Here is a 20227-nt window from a genome sequence, read left to right as displayed (position 1 = left end):
AAACTTTTCAGAGATTATCATTGTATTCAGAGACTCCTTGTCCTGTTTTCCCAGGCCTGCATCACTGGTTCTCATCCTTGGCCACCGTGATTGGAATCTCCTGGGGAACTTTAAATACTAACAATGTCTGGATTACGCCCCTAGAGATTCTAATGAAACTGGTCTGGGTGGTGACTGGGCATCAGGATTTTCATGAACCCACCAGGTGATTCCAGAGTGATATGACCTGACCCCTCCCCACTGTCCAACATGATTCTTACCACACCTTCTCTCCTTCCTGCTCAACCACTGTGCCTCCTTTCTGATCTTTGCTTGTGCTGAGTTCTTTCTCTCCTCAGGAGGACCTAGTGATTCCTCACTCCTAAAGTACCAACCCAGATGCTACCAACCCTTCAATGTCAATCTCAAATCCCACCTTTGTTATGACTCTGGCCCCTAGTCCGACCCCAGGGTTCTCTTTCATGTCAGGAATCTGGGGCTTTGGAGGGCTGCAACTTTAACAATCAGTCTTTCATCACTGGTTGTAGTTGGAAAGTTGTGCATCTTCATATATCGATCACAATGTTCACAGGGCTAATCTGGTTTTCCCAGTGAAGAGGTTTAAGTCTTGGATATTCAAAAGTTATCCAGACTCTTTGGAGGCCCTGATGCAGTGTGGAGCCTAGGGCGATGTGGGTGAGGCACTTGCCTCAGGCACAAAATTTAAGGAGGTACCAAAAAACTCAGTGATTCAGATAAATAACATTCTAATGCAATATTTAAAAAAATCAGGGGCTGGCACTGTGGCTTAGTGGTTAAGTGCACATGCTCCACTTTGGCAGCCTGGGGTTCATAGGTTCAAATCCCAGGTGTGGACCTATATATCTCTCATCAAGCCATGCTGTGGCGGTGTCCCACATAGAAAAAGTAGAGCAAGATTGGCACAGATGTTAGCTCAAGGACAATCTTCCTCAAGCAAAAAGAGGGAGATTGGCAATGGATGTTAGCTCAGAGGCAATCTTCCTCACCAAAAAAAAAAAAAAGTTGAAAAAAAATCAAAATTAATGCGAAAATGCATGATGAAAAAATCAGAATTTTAAGTAAAGACAGAACCTATCTTGTGAATAAAGAAATATCAATAGGGACTGTTTTATTTTGTGGCTATAGTGTACTTGATAGAATTTGATTCTGTGTACTTTCTTGGGTTGTGGTGTTTAAACTAGAGTGGTGGGGATTTTGAGAAGGATAAAATTTGTGATAAAAATATTTTATATTAAAACACAACTGGACGTACTGTGATATAGAATGAAAAATTTACGTGAAATTTTAAGAGAAATCAAACACAAGACTGAAGAAATATTTCCCAAGAAAGCTTTAGGGTAAGTACTCAGAATTTTGAAAGGCATGCATTTTTGTTTTCTGCCAGTCAGCGTGGTCAGTGAGTGTGCGCAGCAGTGTCATAGAGCTTGTAATTAAAGAACATAGGAATACAAGACAGTAGAGGTGCTATAATGTACAGATTATCTTGTGCACTCTACCTGGCTTCAAACGGGAGGGGGCTTGAAATAATCGGAAAAGCACTAGGATTCTAGTCTGATGAATTTTGCAAATAACCTTACACAAAACTTTTCTGGCTGAGCCTCTGTTTCCTATACAGAAAAGGAAAATGTTGGGATAGATGAGGTGTAATGGTCTTTCTAGGTTTAATATTCTGAGATCTTATGAAAAACAAAGACTGATGAGCAATTTTCCTTTTAATCAATTTCACTGATTAAAAGTAGGAGACAGTAAAACCCTGGTGTGGCCACTCATACAAGTCCTTATTTCTAGAACAAATGATTATGCTACCTTTGCAGGATCAGAAATTTGTAGTCCATGAATATGACCAGCAGAGGACAGCAAGTGTCCACTCCTTTTTTAAAGTAACTTTACAAACCTCCCATTCACCCAAGGGGAATTGTGATCCTACAAATGAAACTGTGTTTGAACCATTAGTAACATCCAGCCCCAAGAGAGATTTCCTTTGTAAGTAGGAAAGCTTTTTATTATTTTATTTTAATTTAGGTATAATTCACATATAATATTCAATTAGTTTCAGGTGTACAAAAATAATGGTTTGTTATTTGTAAGTGTTGTGAAATGTTCACCACACTAAGTCTAATTAACATCCATCTCTATTCGTAGTTACAAATTTCTTTTTTCTTGTGATGAGAGCTTTTAAGATTTACTCTCTCAGCATCTTTCAAATATACAAAACACTATTATTAACTGTAGTCACCATGCAGTACATTACATACCCATGACTTATTTATTTCAAAACTGGAGGTTTGTACCTTTTGGTTCCCTTCACCCATTTTTCCCACCTCCACCCCCTACCTCTGGCAACCACCAATCAGTTCTCTGTATCTATGATCCTGTTTTTGTTTTTTTTCAGGTTCCACATATAAGTAGGCTCATATCTTGTCTTTCTCTCACTTATTTCACTTAGCATAGTGCCCTCAATGTCCATCTGTGTTGTCACAAAAGGCGCAATTTTAATCTTTTCTTTGGATGAATAATATTCTATTATATGTATATACCACAATTTCTTTTTCCATATCTTGGCTATTGTAAGTTGTAAATAATTGTCAATAATGCTGCAATGAACTTGGAGGTGCATATATCTTTTTGAGTTAATGTTTTTGTTTTCTTTGGATAAATACCCAGAAATGGAATTGCTGGATCATTTGGTAGTTGTATTTTTACTTTTTTAAGGAATCTTCATACTATTTTTCATAGTGGCTGCAGCAACTTACATTCCCACCAACAAGGGTTCCCTTTTCTCTACATCATTGCCAACACTTGCTATCTCTTGTCTTTTTGATAATAGCCATTCTAACAGGTGTGAGGTGACATCTCATTGTGGTTTTGATTTGCATTTCCCTGATGATTAGAGATGTTGAGCACCTTTTCATGTATTTGTTGGACATCTGTGTGTCTTCTTTGGGAAAATGGCTGTTTAGATCCTCAGCCAATTTTTTTTTTTTTTTGTGAGGAAGATCAGCCCTGAGTTAACATCCGTGCTAATCCTCCTCCTTTTTTGCTGAGGAAGGCCGGCTCTGAGCTAACATCTATTGCCAATCCTCCTACTTTTGTTTTCCCCAAAGCCCCAGTAGATAGTTGTATGTCATAGTTGCACATCCTTCTAGTTGCTGTATGTGGGACGCGGCCTCAGCATGGCCGGAGATGCGGTGTGTCGGTGTGCGCCTGGGATCCGAACCCAGGCCGCCAGTAGCGGAGCACGTGCACTTAACCACTAAGCCACGGGGCCAGCCCCTCAGCCAATTTTTTAATCACATTTTTTTACTTGAGTTGTATGAGTTCTTTATATATTTTAGATATTAACCCATTATCAGATATATGATTTGCAAACACTTTCTCCCATTCAGTAGATTGCCTTTCCACTTTGTTGCTGGTTTCCTTTGCTGTGCAGAAGCTTTTTGGTTTCATGTAGTCCTACCTCTTTATTTTTGCTTTTGTTGCCTTTGCTTTTGTTAGATCCAAAAAATCATCACCAAGATCAATGTCAAGGAGCGTACTGCCTGTTTTCTTCTAGGAATTTTAGGGTTTCAGGTCTTATGTTCAGTCTTTAACCCATTTTGAGTCAACTTTTGTATATGGTGTAAGATAGGGTTCAGTTTCATTCTTTTGCATGTGGCTGTCCAGTTTTCTCCTCAGTACTTATTGACGAGACTACCATTTCTCCATTATATTTTTGGCTTCTTTGTCATAAATTAATTGACCAAATATGTGTGAGTTTATTTCTGGGCTCTCTATTCTGTTCCATTGATCTATATGTCTGTTTTTATGTGCATACCATCCTGTTTTGGTTACTATAGCTTTGTATGTAATGTAGTTTGTAATCAGGCAGCTGATGCCTCTAGTTTTGTTCTTCTTTCTCAAGATTGTTTCAGTTATTTGTGGTCTTTTGCAATTCCATATAAATTTTAGCATTTGATCCATTTCCTTGAAAAATGTCATAGGAATTTTGATAGGGATTTCATTGAGTTTTGGGTAGTATGGACATTTAGCAATGTTGATTCTTCCAATACATGAACACAGAATATCTTCCCATTTATTTGTGTTTTCTTCAATTTCTTTCATTAGTATCTTATAGTTTTCAGCATACGCATTTTTTACCCTCTGGTAAAATTTATTCCCAGTTATTTTATTCTTTTTGATGCAGTTGTAAATGGGATTGTTTTCTTAGTTTCTCTTTCTGATAGTTTTTTATTAGTGTATAGAAATGCTACAGATTTTTGTATATTGATTTTGTATCTTGCAAATTACTAAATTTGTTTATTGGTTCTAACAGTTTTTTGGTGGAGTCTTTAGCGTTTTGTATATATAATATGGCATGTGCAAATAGTGACAGTTTTACTTTTTCCTTTCTGATTTAGATGACTTTTATTTATTGTCATGCCTAATTGTCCTGGCTAGGACTTTCCAATCCTATGTAGAATAAAAATGGTGAGAATGGGTATTCTTCTCTTGTTCCTGATTTTAGAGGAAAAGATTTCTGCTCTTCACCATTGAGTATGATGTTAGCTGTGGGTCTCTCATATATGGCCTTCATCACGTTGAGGTACATTCTTTCTATACCCAAATTGTTGAAAGGTTTTATTGTGAAAGGCTGTTGAATTTTGTCAAATGGTTTTTATGTATCTATTGAGATGATCATATGATTTTTATCCTTCATTTTACCACGTTGTATCACATTGACTGAGTTGTGGATGTCTCATTTTCAATAGCGCCCAAAAAAAACAAATACTAGGGAATAAATTTAATCAAGGAGATGAAAGACCTGTATACTGAAAACTATAAAACATCAATGAAGGAAATTAAAGTAGCTACAAATATGTGGGAATGATGTCAACAAATTGGCAGAGTAGGAGACCCCAGTCTCCTTCCCCCAAAAAAGAACCACAATTAGACAATATTCATGAATAAAAATAGCTCTAGGAGAACTCAGGAGACCACTTCAGAAGCTTCAGCAACATAGTGGAGCAAAAACCCTGAGAATAACTGCACAAAAAGGCTAGAAAGAACAGTTCATTTTGCCTGCATCAATCTATCCACCAGGTCAGCACTGCTTAGCACCAAGAGAGTTCTTCACACTGGGAAAAGGAGAGAGGAGTGAATCTCCAGCTTTCCCAGCTTTTCATGACACTGCACAAAAGACCTGCTTCAATTTCACTCCAGCTGAGAGGTCTAGAGATGACGAAGAGCAAGGAAGATGGGTAGGGACACCAGTATCAGGTGTTTGGTGGGAGTGACCACAGTTCCCAGTGGCCTGCTCTGCAGAGATCCTAGCAGCCTTTGCTGCTGATGACCTCAAGAGTCCTTGTGAATGCTTCAGATCCCCACAGCTTTCCCATCACTGAGGACCCCACCACGGACTCCAGCAGACTGCTCCACAAAGACCACAGGAGTTTTCATCATTGAGGAAAACATGGACAGCACAGCTGCTGCAGACTCCCTGCAGCTTTTGCCACTGAAGACTCCCAGGTTTTTTCATTTTCAGGCTCCACCTGCCTGAGTCTCTCTCTGCATTCCCCAGCCCCTGGTGGAGACACTCCAGTTGGTGCTGCCATGGATGTCCTGGGTCCCGGGATTCACACCAGCAGCCAGCCCTAGCTTTTGTGGCTGCACGTGTGTATGATGCCAGCCCAAGCTCCTGTAGCCTACCCCCACTGCCCTGTGTGCAACTGTGGCTAGTCCCTGCAGCTGCATTAGGGCACATCAACAACCCAGGTCCCCATAGCTGCTCTGCTGCCTGGAGACAGCCCCAACTCCTGTCACTGGCCTGCACCACCATGCATGCCTGCAGCCAGCCTCTGTAGAGACTCATTTGCGCATTGCTGACCCTGACTTCCATCACCAGACTCTGCATCCTTGAACATGCCCACAGCTCACCTCTGCAGCTGTGCACTAGCGTGCCACCCAGCCCTGATTCATGTCATCACTTTTACCACTGTACACCTGCCTGCAGCTAGTAAGTGCAGTCACATGAGTGTATGCCAACAACCCACATTCTGGTAGCTGCTCATGCACCCACAATCAGCTCCAGCCTCAGCTGCTGGGCCTGACCCTCACCACTGCATGAATGCCTGCAGCCAGAAATGCCAAGATGTAGGCACCTGTAGACAGCCCCTGCCACTGAGTGTGTGCACACTACTAGTCCTGCCTACCACTGCCCCCTACTCTGTTCTTCATTGCTGGATTTGGAGGAAATACTGAGGACCTCAATAGCCCTTGAAGCTACCATTGACCTCCCACTGTTCTTATTAGCAAGCATCATGCAGTTGTCACTATCATGAACTCCAGCTGCCTGAGCAAATGTGACATCTTCTTCCCCCAGGTCTGAAGCTGCCACATGCCGCTGCATTTGATGCCCTGCGCCTCTAGGCCTGGAACTATAGCACACTCCAGCAGGACCGAAACTACAGGTGGAGGTCTTCTCTTAACGAAGTCAGTCCATAATTGATTTTTCAAATGTGTGGACAGCTATGCAAGGCTACAGGGGTCATGAAGAATCAGGAAAACGCAAAACCACCAAAGGAACATCACAAACTTCCAGTAACTGATCCCAAAGAAATGGAGATCCATGAGTAGTCTGCAAAGAATTCAAAATAATTGTTCCACAGATGCTCAGAGAGCTCCAAAAAACACCGATAAACAATTTTAATGAAATCAGTAAAACAGTTAAAGAAGCAAATGAGAAGTTCAACAAAGAGATAGAAAACACTGAAAAAAAAGAAAAACAAATAGAAGTTTTGAAGTGGAAGAATACAAAGACTGAACTAAAAGTACAGTAGAGAGCTTCAATAATGGACTTGATCAAGCAGAAGAAAATATCAGCAAACTCGAAGAGACATCATTTGAAATTATCCAATCAGAAGAGGAAAAAAAAAGAAAATGAATGAAGATAGCTTCTGGAATTTATTATTTATTCAAGTGAAACAATATTCTCGTTATGGAAATCTCAGAGGGAGAAGAGAAAGGGTCAGAACTATTATTTTAATAAATAATGGCTGAAAACTCCCTAACTCTGGGGGAAGATATGGACATACAGGTACATGAAGCTGAAAAGTCCCCTATCAGGTTCAATCCAAAGAAGACTTCACTGAGACACATTTTAATAAAACTGTCGAAAATCAAAGGCAAAGAGAGAATCTTGAAAGTAACAAGAGAAAAGCTTGTAACATACAAGGGAACTCTTCTAATGCTATCAGTGGGTTTCTCATCAGAAATCTTGCAGGCCAGGAGAGAATGGGATGATATATGCAAAGTACTGAAAGAAAACAACTGCCAACCAAGAATACTTTACCTGGCAAAGCTATTCTTCAGAATTGAAGAAGAGTTAAAGACATTCCCAGACAAAAATAAGCTGAAGAGATTCATCACTACTAGACCTATCTTACCAGAAATGGTAAAGGGAGTTCTTTAAGCTGAAAAGAAAGGATGCTAACTAGTAACATGAAATCACATGAAAGTATAAAACTCACTTACCTAGGTTAATATATAGTCAAATCCAGATTGTGCTAATATTGTAACGTAATGTAATTAAAAATAAATGTAGCTGCAATAATTTGTTAATGGATACACATTATAAAGAATTGTATATTATGACATCAAAAACAAAATATGGCAAGAGCAGTAACGGTTTTCTTCTTTTGTACACAAAGTTAAGTTGATATGAACTTGAAGTACACTGTCATAAGGTGCTTTGTGTAAGCCTCATGCTAATCGAAAAGCAAAAAACAATAGTGGATATACAAAAGATAAAGAGAAAGGTATAAAAGCATACCGTTATAGAAAATAGTCAAATCAAAACAGAAGACAGCAAGAGAGGAAGGAAGAAACAAAGGGTCTACAAAACACCCATAAAACAGTGAACAAAATGACAGTAATATGTCTTTGCATATTAATAATTAATTTAAATTTGTATTGAATAAATTGTCAAATCAAAAGACTTAGAGTGGCTGAATAGATAAAAAAATAAGACCCAAGATATGCTGCCTACAAGAGATTCACTGTAGCCTTTTAAAAATAATTTAAATTTTGATTTTTATTGAGGTAACATTAGTTTATTACCTTATATAAATTTCAGGTGTACATCATTATAGTATGATTTCTGTGTCAACTACATCATGTTCACCATCCAAAGACTAATTACCATCCTTAAAGACACACATAGGCTAGAATGAAAGGATAGAAAAAGATTTTCCATGCAAATGGTAACCAAAAGAGAGCAGGCGTGGCTATACTTATGTCAGACAAAATAGACTTTAATTCAAGAACTCTAATAAGAGGCAAAGAAGTATATTACATAAATATAAAGAAGTCAGTTCATCAAAGGTAAATAACAATAGTTAATGTGTATGCACCCAACATCAGAGCCCCTAAATAATAAAGCAAATATTAACAGATCTGAAGAAGAAACAGATAGCAATGCAATAATAGTAGGGAACTCCAGTATTCCACTTTCAATAGTAGTTGGATCATCCAGACAGAAAATCAATAAGAAAATAGTGGACTTGAACTATGCCTTAGACCTAATAGACCTAACAGATATATATAGAACATTGCATCCAATAGCAGCAGAATGCATTTTCCTTTCAAGTGCACAAAGAACATTTCCCAGGATATATAATGTATTGGGTCACCAAACCCGTATTAGCAAATACAAGAATATTGAAATCATACTAAATACTTTTTCCGACCACAATGATATGAAACTAGGAATCAATAACAGGAAGAAATCTGGAAAATTCACATATATGGAGATTAAACAACAAACTCCCAAACAACCAATGGGTCAAAGAACAATAAAAAGGGAAATCCAAAAATATCTTGGGACAAATGAAGATGGAAATATATCACACCAGAAATTATGGAATGCAGGAAATGCAGTACTAAGAGGAAAATTTATAGTGATAAACGTCTATATTAAGAAAAAAAAGATCTCAAACAACCTAACTTTACTCCCCAAGGAACTAGAAAAAGAAGGACAATCTGAACTAAATTAGAGGCGGAAGTCAAGATGGTGGCGTAAGCAGACTCTGAACTCACCTCCTCCCACGGACACAGCCAATTTACAACTACTCATGGAAAAATTACCCCTGAGAGAGAACTGAAAACTGGATAAGAGGAACTCTTGCAACAAAGGACAACCCTAATTGAGGTGGAAGAGGCAGAAACTCCCTTTTTGGAGAGAAAAAACACTGCCTTCACAAGCCGTCAGCTGCACGGCCACCCGGGAGCAGCCCACAGGTATGCAGCGCTCCCTGGAGAAGCGGGACCCTGAGCCAGGGAGCACCCCCGCTGTGGGCATTTTGTGGACCCAGCAAAACCGAGACGAGTGGCAGAATAACTGACTTTGCCTGCTACTAAAACATTGGGGAGTACCCCCAGAAAAGCTGGTTCACAAAGAAATTAAAACCGGCTCTTAAAGGGCCCACGCACAAACTCACCCGTTTCAGAAAGCAACCGAAAATCACGAGAAAGAAAAGTGCATAGTGCTTTGGTAAAAAGACACTCACCTGATAGGCCCTGAGTGCATCTCGGTGAGAGGTGAGACCTCTCCAGGCACTGGGACATTGGCTGCGGCCATTGTTGTGGCCTAGTGTGGACGTGCTGACACAGATGCCATTGGAGTTCTCCCTGGGGCCTTCTAGCCCAGGTCTGCCCCACCCACTAGATCGATTTAATCCAGCTCAGCCAGGGCAGGCAGCCCACCCTAGAGACTGGCCCCACCCAACAAGAAGCCCTCAGGCAACTTGTGGGCCTGCATAGATTGGTGACTGGATTCTCTGCAGCCTGGCAACTGAGCCGACTTCAGTGGGGCAGGGTGTGCACAAGGAGCCAGTGGAGATTGTTGGGCGGTGGTGGAGTGTGTGGGGCTCCTGCTGTGGAGAGACTGGGTCCACGTCAGGAAGTCAGGGCAGGCACATGGGGCAGGACTATGTTGACTGTGTGTGTGGGCCCGTGGGCAGCAGGGCTTGTCAGCTGCAGAAGACTTGTGCTTCTCAAAGACCCACATGGGGGTTTGCCCCACCTTCCAAAGCCTGAAACAATTGGGTGCTCCCATGCCTGAGGCCAGCCCCACCCAGCTGCAATCCTCAGAGAGCTGACAAGAGACCTAAAGACTGGAGACTTACAGCAATTGTAAGCCCCTGAGCCTAACAACCTGCCATGCTGGGGGCCTACTCACTTAAAAGAAATACTGCAACACAAATGTGGTATTAGAACTTTCAGCCAAGTGTGCTGTGGCTCCACACACCTGATAAAGAGACTGAAGGGCCCACAACAACTACAAAAGCTGAGCATTACAACAGCTGAACAGGAGCATAACTCGGCCTACCTGGGCACATACAGGGAGAGCAAACAGGCCACAACAGAAGGACACATGTAGCCCACATAGGGGTCACCCCTGGAACATTGAGAACTGAGGGAAGCACACTGCAGGATTCCTAAGGCATCACTTGTATAAGGTCACCTATCCAAGAACAGGAGACATAGCTGACCTACCTAATATGTAGACACAAGCACAGGGAAAGAGGCAAAATGAGGAGGCAAAGGAATACATTCCAAGTAAGGGAACAGGACAAAACTCCAGAAAAGGAACTAAGTGAAACAGAAATGAGCAACCTACCCAAAAGAGAGTTCAAACAAAGAGTGTTAAGGATGCTCACTGATGTGGGGAGAAGAATAGATGAACTCAGTGAGATTGTCAACAAAGAAATGGAAGATATAAAAACGAACCAATCAGAAAAGAAGAATATGATACTGGAAATGAAAAATTCACTAGAGGGACTCAAAAGCAGAGTAGAGGATACAGAAGAACAGATCTGCGAGCTGGATGAAAGACTAGAAGAAATTACCCAAGCTGTACAGGTAAAAGAGAAAAGAATTAAAAAGAGTGAGGACAGTCTAAGGGACCTCTGGGACAACGTCAAGCACACTAACATCTGTGTAATTGGTGTCCCAGAAGGAAAAGAGCGAGACAAAGGGGCAGAGAATCTATTTCAAGAAATAATAGATGAAAACTTCCCTAACCTAAGGAAGGAAACAGACATCCAGGTACAAGAAGCACAGAGAGCCCCAAACAAGATAAACACAAAGAGGCCCACACCAAGGTACATCATAATCAAAATGTCCAGAATTAAAGATAAAGAGAGAATCCTAAAAGCCACAAGAGGAAGACAAGTTACATACAAAGGAAGCCCCATAAGGCTATCAGCTGACTTCTCAGTGGAAACCTTACATGCTAGAAGAGAGTGGCATGATATACTTAAAGTACTAAAAGGAAAAAACTTACAGACAAGAATACACTACCCAGCAAGATTATCATTCAAAATGGAAGGAGAGATCAAAAATTTCCCAGACAAGCAAAAATTAAAGGAGTTTGTCACCAAGAAACCAGTGCTACAGGAAATGTTAAAGGGACTGATTTAAGGGGAAAAGAGAAGACCACAAATAGGAAAAATTATCTATTTCCATGATAAGAGGGTAATGGATACAAATGCACTAAAAAGAGGTGAGATATGTATCAAAAACATAAAATGAGGGAGGAGGAGAGTTAAAGAGTAGAGCTTCCAGACAGAGGTCAAACTAAAGAGACCATCAATTCTGTGTAGAAGGAGAGAGGAACAGAGAAGGACTACTAAAACACCGAGAAAAAAAAAAAGTAAAAAAATGGCAGTAAGTACATACTTATCAATAGCTACTTTAAACATCAGTGGACTAAATGCTCCAATTAAAAGGCATAGGGTGGCTGATTGGATAAAACAACAAGACCCATATGTATGCTGCATACAAGAGACACACTTCAGACCTAAAGACACTCACAAACTGAAAGTGAAGGGATGGAAAAAGATACTCCACGCAAATGGCAATGAAAAGAAAGCTGGGGTAGCAGTACTCATATCAGACAAAATAGACTTTAAAACAAAAACTGTAAAAAGAGACAAAGAAGGGCATTACATAATGATCAAGGGAACAATCCAACAAGAGGATATAACACTTGTAAAGATCTACGCACCCAATGTAGGTGCACCTAAATATATAAAGCAATTATTAACAGAGGTAAAAAGAGAAATAGACAGCAACACAATAATAGTAGGGGACTTTAACATTCCACTTACCCCTATGGATAGATCATCCAAACAGAAGATCAATAAGGAAACATTGGCCTTAAATGACACACTAGAACAGATGGACCTAGTAGATATATACAGAGTGTTCCATCCAAAAACCAAAGAATACAGGTTCTTTTTTTGAAATGCACATGGAACATTCTCCAGGATTGATCACATATTAGTCCACAAAACAAGTCTCCATAAATTTAAGAAGATTCAAATAATACCAAGCATCTTTTCTGACCACAACGGTATGAAACTAGATATCAACTATAGGAAGAAAATCAGAAAAGCCACAAACACGTGGAGATTAAGCAAAATGCTACTGAACAACGACTGGGTCAACAAGAAATCAAAGAGGAAATAAAAAAATACCTGGAGACAAATGAAAATGAAAATATGACATGCCAGAATTTATGGGATACAGTGAAAGCGGTACTGAGAGGGAAGTTTATAGCAATACAGGCCTATCTCAACAAACAAGAAAAATCTCAAATAAACAATCTAACAATACACCTAAAGGAACTGGAAAAAGAAGAACAAACAGAGCCCCAAATCAGTAGAAGAAGGGAAATAATAAAAATCAGAGCAGAAATAAATGAAATAGAGACCAAAAAAAAAATAGAAAAAATTAATAAAACCAAGAGCTGCTTCTTTGAAAAGATCAACAAAATTGACAAACCTTTAGCTAGACTCACCAAGAAAAAAAGAGAGAAGGCACAAATAAGTAAAATCAGAAATGAAAGAGGAGAAGTTACAACAGTCACTTCAGAAATACAAAAGATTATAAGAGAATACTATGAAAAGCTATATGCCAACCAATTCGACAATCTGGAAGAAATGGATAAATTCTTAGAATCATATAATCTTCCAAAACTGGATCAAAGAAGTAGAGGAATTTGAATAGACCAATCACCAGTAAGGAGATCGAAACAGCAATCAAAAACCTCCCCAAAAATAAAAGTCCAGGACCAGACGGCTTCCCTGGTGAATTCCACCAAACATTCAAAGAAGACTTAATACCCATCCTTCTAAAACTCTTCCAAAAAATTGAGGAGGGGGAGAAGCTCCCTAACGCATTCTATGAAGCCAACATTATCCTGATACCAAAACCAGACAAAGACAACACAAAAAAAGAAAATTACAGGCCAATATCACTGATGAACATCGATGCAAAAATCCTCAACAAAATACTAGCAAATTGCATACAACAATACGTTAAAAAGACTATACACCACGATCAAGTGGGATTTATTCCAGGTATGCAGGGATGGTTCAACATTCGCAAATCAATCAATGTAATACACCACATTAATAAAATGAAGAATAAAAATCACATGATCATCTCAATAGATGCAGAGAAAGCATTTGACCAGATACAACATCCATTTATGATAAAAACTCTGAATAAAATGGGTATAGAAGGAAGGTACCTCAACATAATAAAGGCCATATATGACTAACCCACAGCTAATATCATCCTCAGTGGTGAAAAACTGAAAGCCATCCCTCTAAGAACAGGAACCAGACAAGGATGCCCACTGTCACCACTCCTATATAACATAGAACTGGAAGTCCTAGCCAGAGCAATCAGGCAAGAAAAAGAAATAAAAGCGATCCAAATTGGAAAGGAAGAAGTGAAACTGTCACTATTTGCAGACGATATGATTTTATATATAGAAAACCCTAAAGAATCATCCAAAAAACTTTTAGAAGTAATAAACGAATACAGTAAAGTTCCAGGATACAAAATCAACATACAAAAATCAGTTGCATTTCTATACACTAACAACGAAGTAGCAGAAAGAGAAATTAAGAATACAACCCCATTTACAATTGCAACAAAAAGAAAAAAATACCTAGGAATAAACTTAACGACAGAGCTGAAAGATCTGTATACCGAAAACTATAAAACATTGCTGAAAGAAATTGAAGAAGACACAAAGAAATGGAAAGATATTCCGTGCTCTTGGATTGGAAGAATTAACATAGTTAAGATGTCCATACTTCCTACAGCAATCTATAGATTCAATGCAATCCCTATCAAAGTTCCAACAACATTTTTCACAGAAATAGAACAAAGAATCCTAAAATTTATATGGAACAACAAAAGACTCCGAATAGCTAAAGGAATGCAGAGAAAAAAGAACAAAGCTGGATGTATCACACTCCCTGATTTCAAAATATGCTACAAAGCTATAGTAACCAAAACAGCATGGTACTGGCACAAAAACAGATACACAGATCAATGGAATAGAATCGAAAGCCCGAAATAAACCCACACATCTATGGACAGCTAATCTCTGACAAAGGAGCCAAGAACATACAATGGAGAAAAGAAAGTCTCTTCAACAAACGGTGTTGGGAAAACTGGACAGCCACATGCAAAAAAATGAATGCAGCCCCTTACCTTACACCATACACAAAAATTAACTCAAAATGGGTTAAAAACTTGAATGTAAGACCTGCAACTATGAAACTTCTAGAAGAAAACATAGGCAGTACGCTCTTCAACATCGGTCTTAGCAACATGTTTTCAAGCACCATGTCTGACCGGGCAGGAGAAACAATAGAAAAAATAAACAAATGGGACTACATGAAACTAAAAAGCTTCTGCACAGCAAAGGAAACCATCAACAAGACGAAAAGACAACCTAACAATTGGGAGAAGATATTTGCAAACCATACATCTGATAAGGGCTTAATCTCCAAAATATATAAAGAACTCATGCATCTCAACAACAAAAAAACTAACAACCCAATTAAAATATGGGCAAAAGACCTGAACATACATTTCTCCAAAGAAGATATGCAGATGGCCAACAGACACATGAAAAGATGCTCAAAATCATTAACTATTAGGGAAATGCAAATCAAAACTACGATGAGATATCACCTCACGCCCGTCAGAAAGGCTATAATTAACAAGACAGGAAACAATATGTGTTGGAGAGGATGTGGAGAGAAGGGAACTCTCATACACTGCGGGTGGGAGTGCAAACTGGTGCAGCCACTATGGAAAACAGTATGGAGATTCCTCAAAAAATCAAGGATAGAGCTACCATGTGACCCAGCTATCCCACTGCTGGGTATTTATCCAAAGAACTTGAAAACACCAATGCGTAAAGATACATGCACCCCTGTGTTCATTACAGCATAATTCACAATAGCCAAGACTTGGAAGCAACCTAAGTGCCCATCAAGGGACGAATGGATAAAGAAGATGTGGTAAATATACACAATGGACTACTACTCAGCCATAAGAAACGATGAAATCCAGCCATTTATGACAACATGGATGGACATTGATGTTATAATGCAAAGTGAAATAAATCAGAGGGAGAAGGTCAAATACCGTATGATTTCCTTCATTAAGTAGTAGATAATAACAGCAATAAACAAACACAGAGAGACGGAGATTGGATTGGTGGTTACCAGAGGGGACGGGGGGAGGGAGGAGGTCGAAAGGGATAATTCAGCACACGTGTGTGGTGATGGGTTGTAATTGGTTTTTGAGTGGTGCACATGATGTAAGCTATGAAGAAATAGAGGTATAACGATGTACACCTGAAATTTATACAATGTTATAAGCCAATGTTACTGCAATAAACAAAAATTTAAAAAAATTAAAAAATTAAAAAAATATACAACTAAATAAAAAAAAAAAAGGACAATCTAAGCCCACAGTTAGCATAAGGAAGGAAATAACAAAGATAAGAGCCGAAATAAATGAAATAGAGATGAGGAAAGCAATAGAAAAGATCAATGAAACTAAGAGTTGATTTTTGGAAAGATAAACACAATCCACAAACCTTCAGTTTGACTAACTAAGGAAAAAAGAAACAGGACTCAAATAAATAAAATCAGAAATGAAAGTGGAGGCACTACAACTAGTACCACAGAAATACACAGGATCATAAGAGACTGCTTTGAACTCTTACATGTCCAAAAATTGGATAATCTAGAGGAAGTGGATAATTTTCTAGAAACATAAAACCTACTCAAACTGAATCATGAGAAAATAGAAAATCTGAACAGGCCAATTACTAGTAAGGAGATTGAATTAATAATCAGAAATCTCTAACAAAAAAAAGTCCAAGACCAGATGGCTACACTGGTGAATTCTATCAAACTTTTCAAGAATTGACACCAATCTTTCTCATATTCTTCCAAAAAATAGAAGAGGAGGGAACACTTCCAATCTCATTTTACGAGGCCAACATCAAACTAATACCAAAGACAGACAAAGACTGCCTTCGTCATACCGCTGATGAACATAGAGGCAAAAATCCTCAATAAAATACAAGCAAAATGAATCAGCAGTACATGAAAAGTATTATACACCATGATCAAGTCAGATTTATCCCTGGGATATAAGGGTGGTTCAACATATGCAAATCAATAAACATGATACACCACATTAAAAAAATGAAGGCTAAAAATCATATGATCATCTCGATAAATGCCGAAAATGCATTTGACAAATTCAACTCTCTTTCATATAAAAACTTTCCGCAAATTGGCTATAGAAGGAATGCACCTCAACATAATAAAGGACATATATGACAAACTCACAGCTAACATCATAACTCAGTGGTGAAAAGCCAAAAGCTTTTCCTCTAAGATCGGGAACAAGACAAGTGTGCCCACCCAAACCACTCCTATTCAACACAGTACTGGAAGTCCTAGCCTGATCAATTAGCAACAGTATGAAATAGAAGGCATCCAAATCCAAAAGAAATAAGTAAAGTTGTCTTCTTTGCAGATAATATGATCTTGTATACAGAAAACCCTAAGGACTCTGCAAAAAAACCGTTAAAACTAATAAATGAATTCAGTAAACTTTCAGGATACAAAGTCAACATATCCAAATCAGTGGCCTTTCTATACACTAACAACAAACTATCCAAAAATACATTAAGAAAACATTAATTTTGGATAGTGTGCTAATCAATAAAGAAGATACAGACAAAAGGAGAGACAGAGAGATAGACTGGAAAATTACACATGGTCTTTTTCCCTGTCTCAGCCTGTAAGAGACAAATATTACTTTCACACATATTTTATTGGACAAAATTAGTTAAATTTGTAAGAAGAAATATAGGTGAACAAATAGAATATAGAGAGAGTAATAATGTATATGCCATAATAACTTAGTGTCCACATGTATACAAGTCATTTGTATAGGTGCAACCACAATTCACATTTATTTTTATATCACTGTTTTCACCTAACATTTCACAAAACATTTTAATATATGGTATTTATATTTATCATTTTATGCCAGCATAATACTCTCTTTTGTTTACATATCATAGTTTATAAATTTATGCTCTTATTGCTGGAGCATAAATTCCCTGACCTTGCTACCTTACGTTCTCAGTGACAGCTGAAAGGCCATTCACGTTTATCTGAATTATCATTCCTCTCCTCTTGGCAAGCTTGGTCCATTTGCTCATCTGTCCTGGATGTGACTGTGGAATTTTGTGAACTGATGGTACCATTTCTACATTTTCTGTTTTTACTAAATCATTAAAAATAATAATGTGTTTTCTAGACTCCAAGACATTATTGATTTTAAGATATTTCTTCAATGTAGAAAATGTATATTAAATATATGCAAAATTTTATTTAAATCCTGCACTAGTATACATTTATTCACTAAAAAAAAGTCACTTTGCTAGTGCCGTAGTCATAGTTTAAGTCTATGCCTTCTTTCATAATCCATATCAGATTCATTATTTCTGAGGATGAATAAATGATTTGGAAAATTATCAAAGTAGCCTCATAACTTAATTATGAAGTATTGATTGTTGACAGATTAATATGTTGAGACCTCATATAGTATGTAAGCTTCTTCTGCAGCCACCTCTCCCACAGTTCAGAGTGTAGACACAAGGTCTCTGGTGGGAGAGTTGTCAGGGACCCAAAACTGCCAGATTATTGACTTCACAGATTAAATGCCTAGGATAAACATGATAGATGGAGAATATGTCAAGTAATATTAAAAACAGACAATATGACAGGCCTGATTCCCTGTCTTTTATGGTCAATCATTTCAGTTTTCCTAGGAGTGAGGGTTTCCCAGGGCTGAGATTTCAGTGCTAAACTAACGAAAGTCTTGCAAAACCTGGAATGGCTTGTCACCCTATCTATCCCCTCACTACTCTGCCTTTTTGAGTAGGTTGAGTGTTCAGGGAAAGGGAGATAAATTGAGGTGGAGACAATCAGTGTTTCTGTTACCCACAGTAATTCAGGAACAGAGAAGAACAGGTAGAAATTCAATTGGATTTTCCCTTAAATTTTTTTTGGGGGGGTGAGAATTTGAGAGTTTGAACATGTACCAAACTCTAGCCTGCCTAGATTTCCAATATACACAGCCCAGCAGATGAGTCCCACCCCATGAGAGCTTGGAGAAAGTAGGAGAAGTAATAAGAGTGGTCCAGTGAGAGAGCAGTGAGAGAGAAAGCAAGCAAGCACTATGCCTGGCATGAAGATCAGAAATGTTTCATGCCTATAGGCTTAAGTGGTGGAACATAAGGTATTTGAAGGGTGTTATTTGTCAGGATACTGCAGAGAAACAGAACCAATAGGATACATACATAGAGAGAGATATTGTAAGGAATTGCTGATGTAGGGGTTGGTAAGTCTGAAATCTGTAGGGGAGACTGGCAGGTTGGAAATTCAAGTTAGTGTTGATGTTGCAGTCTTGAGTTTGAAATCAGCAGAGTGGAAACTCAGGCAGGGCTTATATGTTGCTGTCTTCAGGAAGTATTTCTTCTTCTTTGGGAAACCTCAGTCCTTGTTCTTAAAACTTTCAACTGACTGAATGAGGCTCACCCACATTTTGGGGTTCAATCTGCTTTATGCAAAGTCTACTGATTTAAATGTTAATGCACCAAAAAATACCTTCACAGCAACGTCTGGAATACTCTTCAACCAAACAACTGGCACCATGGCCAGCCAAGGTGACACATAAAATTAACCATCATAAGGGGAAAATTGATGGGTTTAGCGAGGGGAGAATTGACTCTTTGTGAAAGCTGAGGTTTTGATCCCCAGCTTGGGTCTACTTGATACAGAGTTCAGCTGGCTCTTAGGAAATTTCTCATGTGAAGAAGCAGTGCAGAGGTCAGATGGACACCCATAGAACACCCTATGTGCCACCTGATAGAGTAAGCTTTGAGTATCTCCCCACTCAGAGAACAGATTACAAAAGTTTATTAGCTGGACTTGCAGTATACCTGAAGCCACAATAACCTATGCTTTCCTCACTGTGAATGCATATTCAATTTCTTAAGAGACTTTCCTCTCACTCTTCTCATTTGTGAATGAAGAGCAGGACTAGAAAGAGGAGAAGGAGAAAAATATTATATGGTACTTGTGACGAGAAGGAGGTTGAAATAGTAACCATATGTTGGCTTTTCAAACCACTGATTGGAACTGAATTTACTTGAAAGCACCTAGATTTAATTAATTGGTTAATTTAATAAGAAATGAAAATATTGAAATGAAAAAATTCAATAACTAAAATTCAGGATTCCATGAACAGATTTCACAGGTGATTAAACTCAGCTGAAGAGAGATTAGTTAACTAAAACATAGATGAGGAAAAAATGTCCAGAATTAAGAAGAGAAACAAATGGTAGGAAAATATACAAAGGAGATACTTAGGAGATTTGTTGAGAAGGCAATGTGCAATTGAAGCAACAGAAGAAAAGAAAGTTAATGGAGGAAAAGGCAATGTTTGAGGATATAACGCTTGACTGCTTTCCAAAGCTGATGAAAGACATCACATCATAGATTCAGGAATCTCCAAGAAACACAAGCAGGATAAAGAAAATGAAAGCTCAACCTAGGCACATCATAGTAAAGTTGATTAAAACCAAAGAGAAAAACAAAGCCTCAAAAGCAACCAGAGAAAAAAAGAAAAATTTCCTTTAAAAACATACAATAAGAATTACAGCTGACTTCTCATCTGAAACAATAGAGCAAGAAGACAAAGAAATGTTTTTTTCAAAGTGCCTGAAAAAATTCACTACAAAATTAAAATTACATACCGAAGG

This window comes from Ceratotherium simum, chromosome 11 (assembly GCF_057802395.1).
Source record: "Ceratotherium simum simum isolate JZ-2026a chromosome 11, ASM5780239v1, whole genome shotgun sequence".
Classification (NCBI taxonomy): domain Eukaryota; kingdom Metazoa; phylum Chordata; class Mammalia; order Perissodactyla; family Rhinocerotidae; genus Ceratotherium; species Ceratotherium simum.
This window is presented reverse-complemented; position numbering follows the sequence as displayed.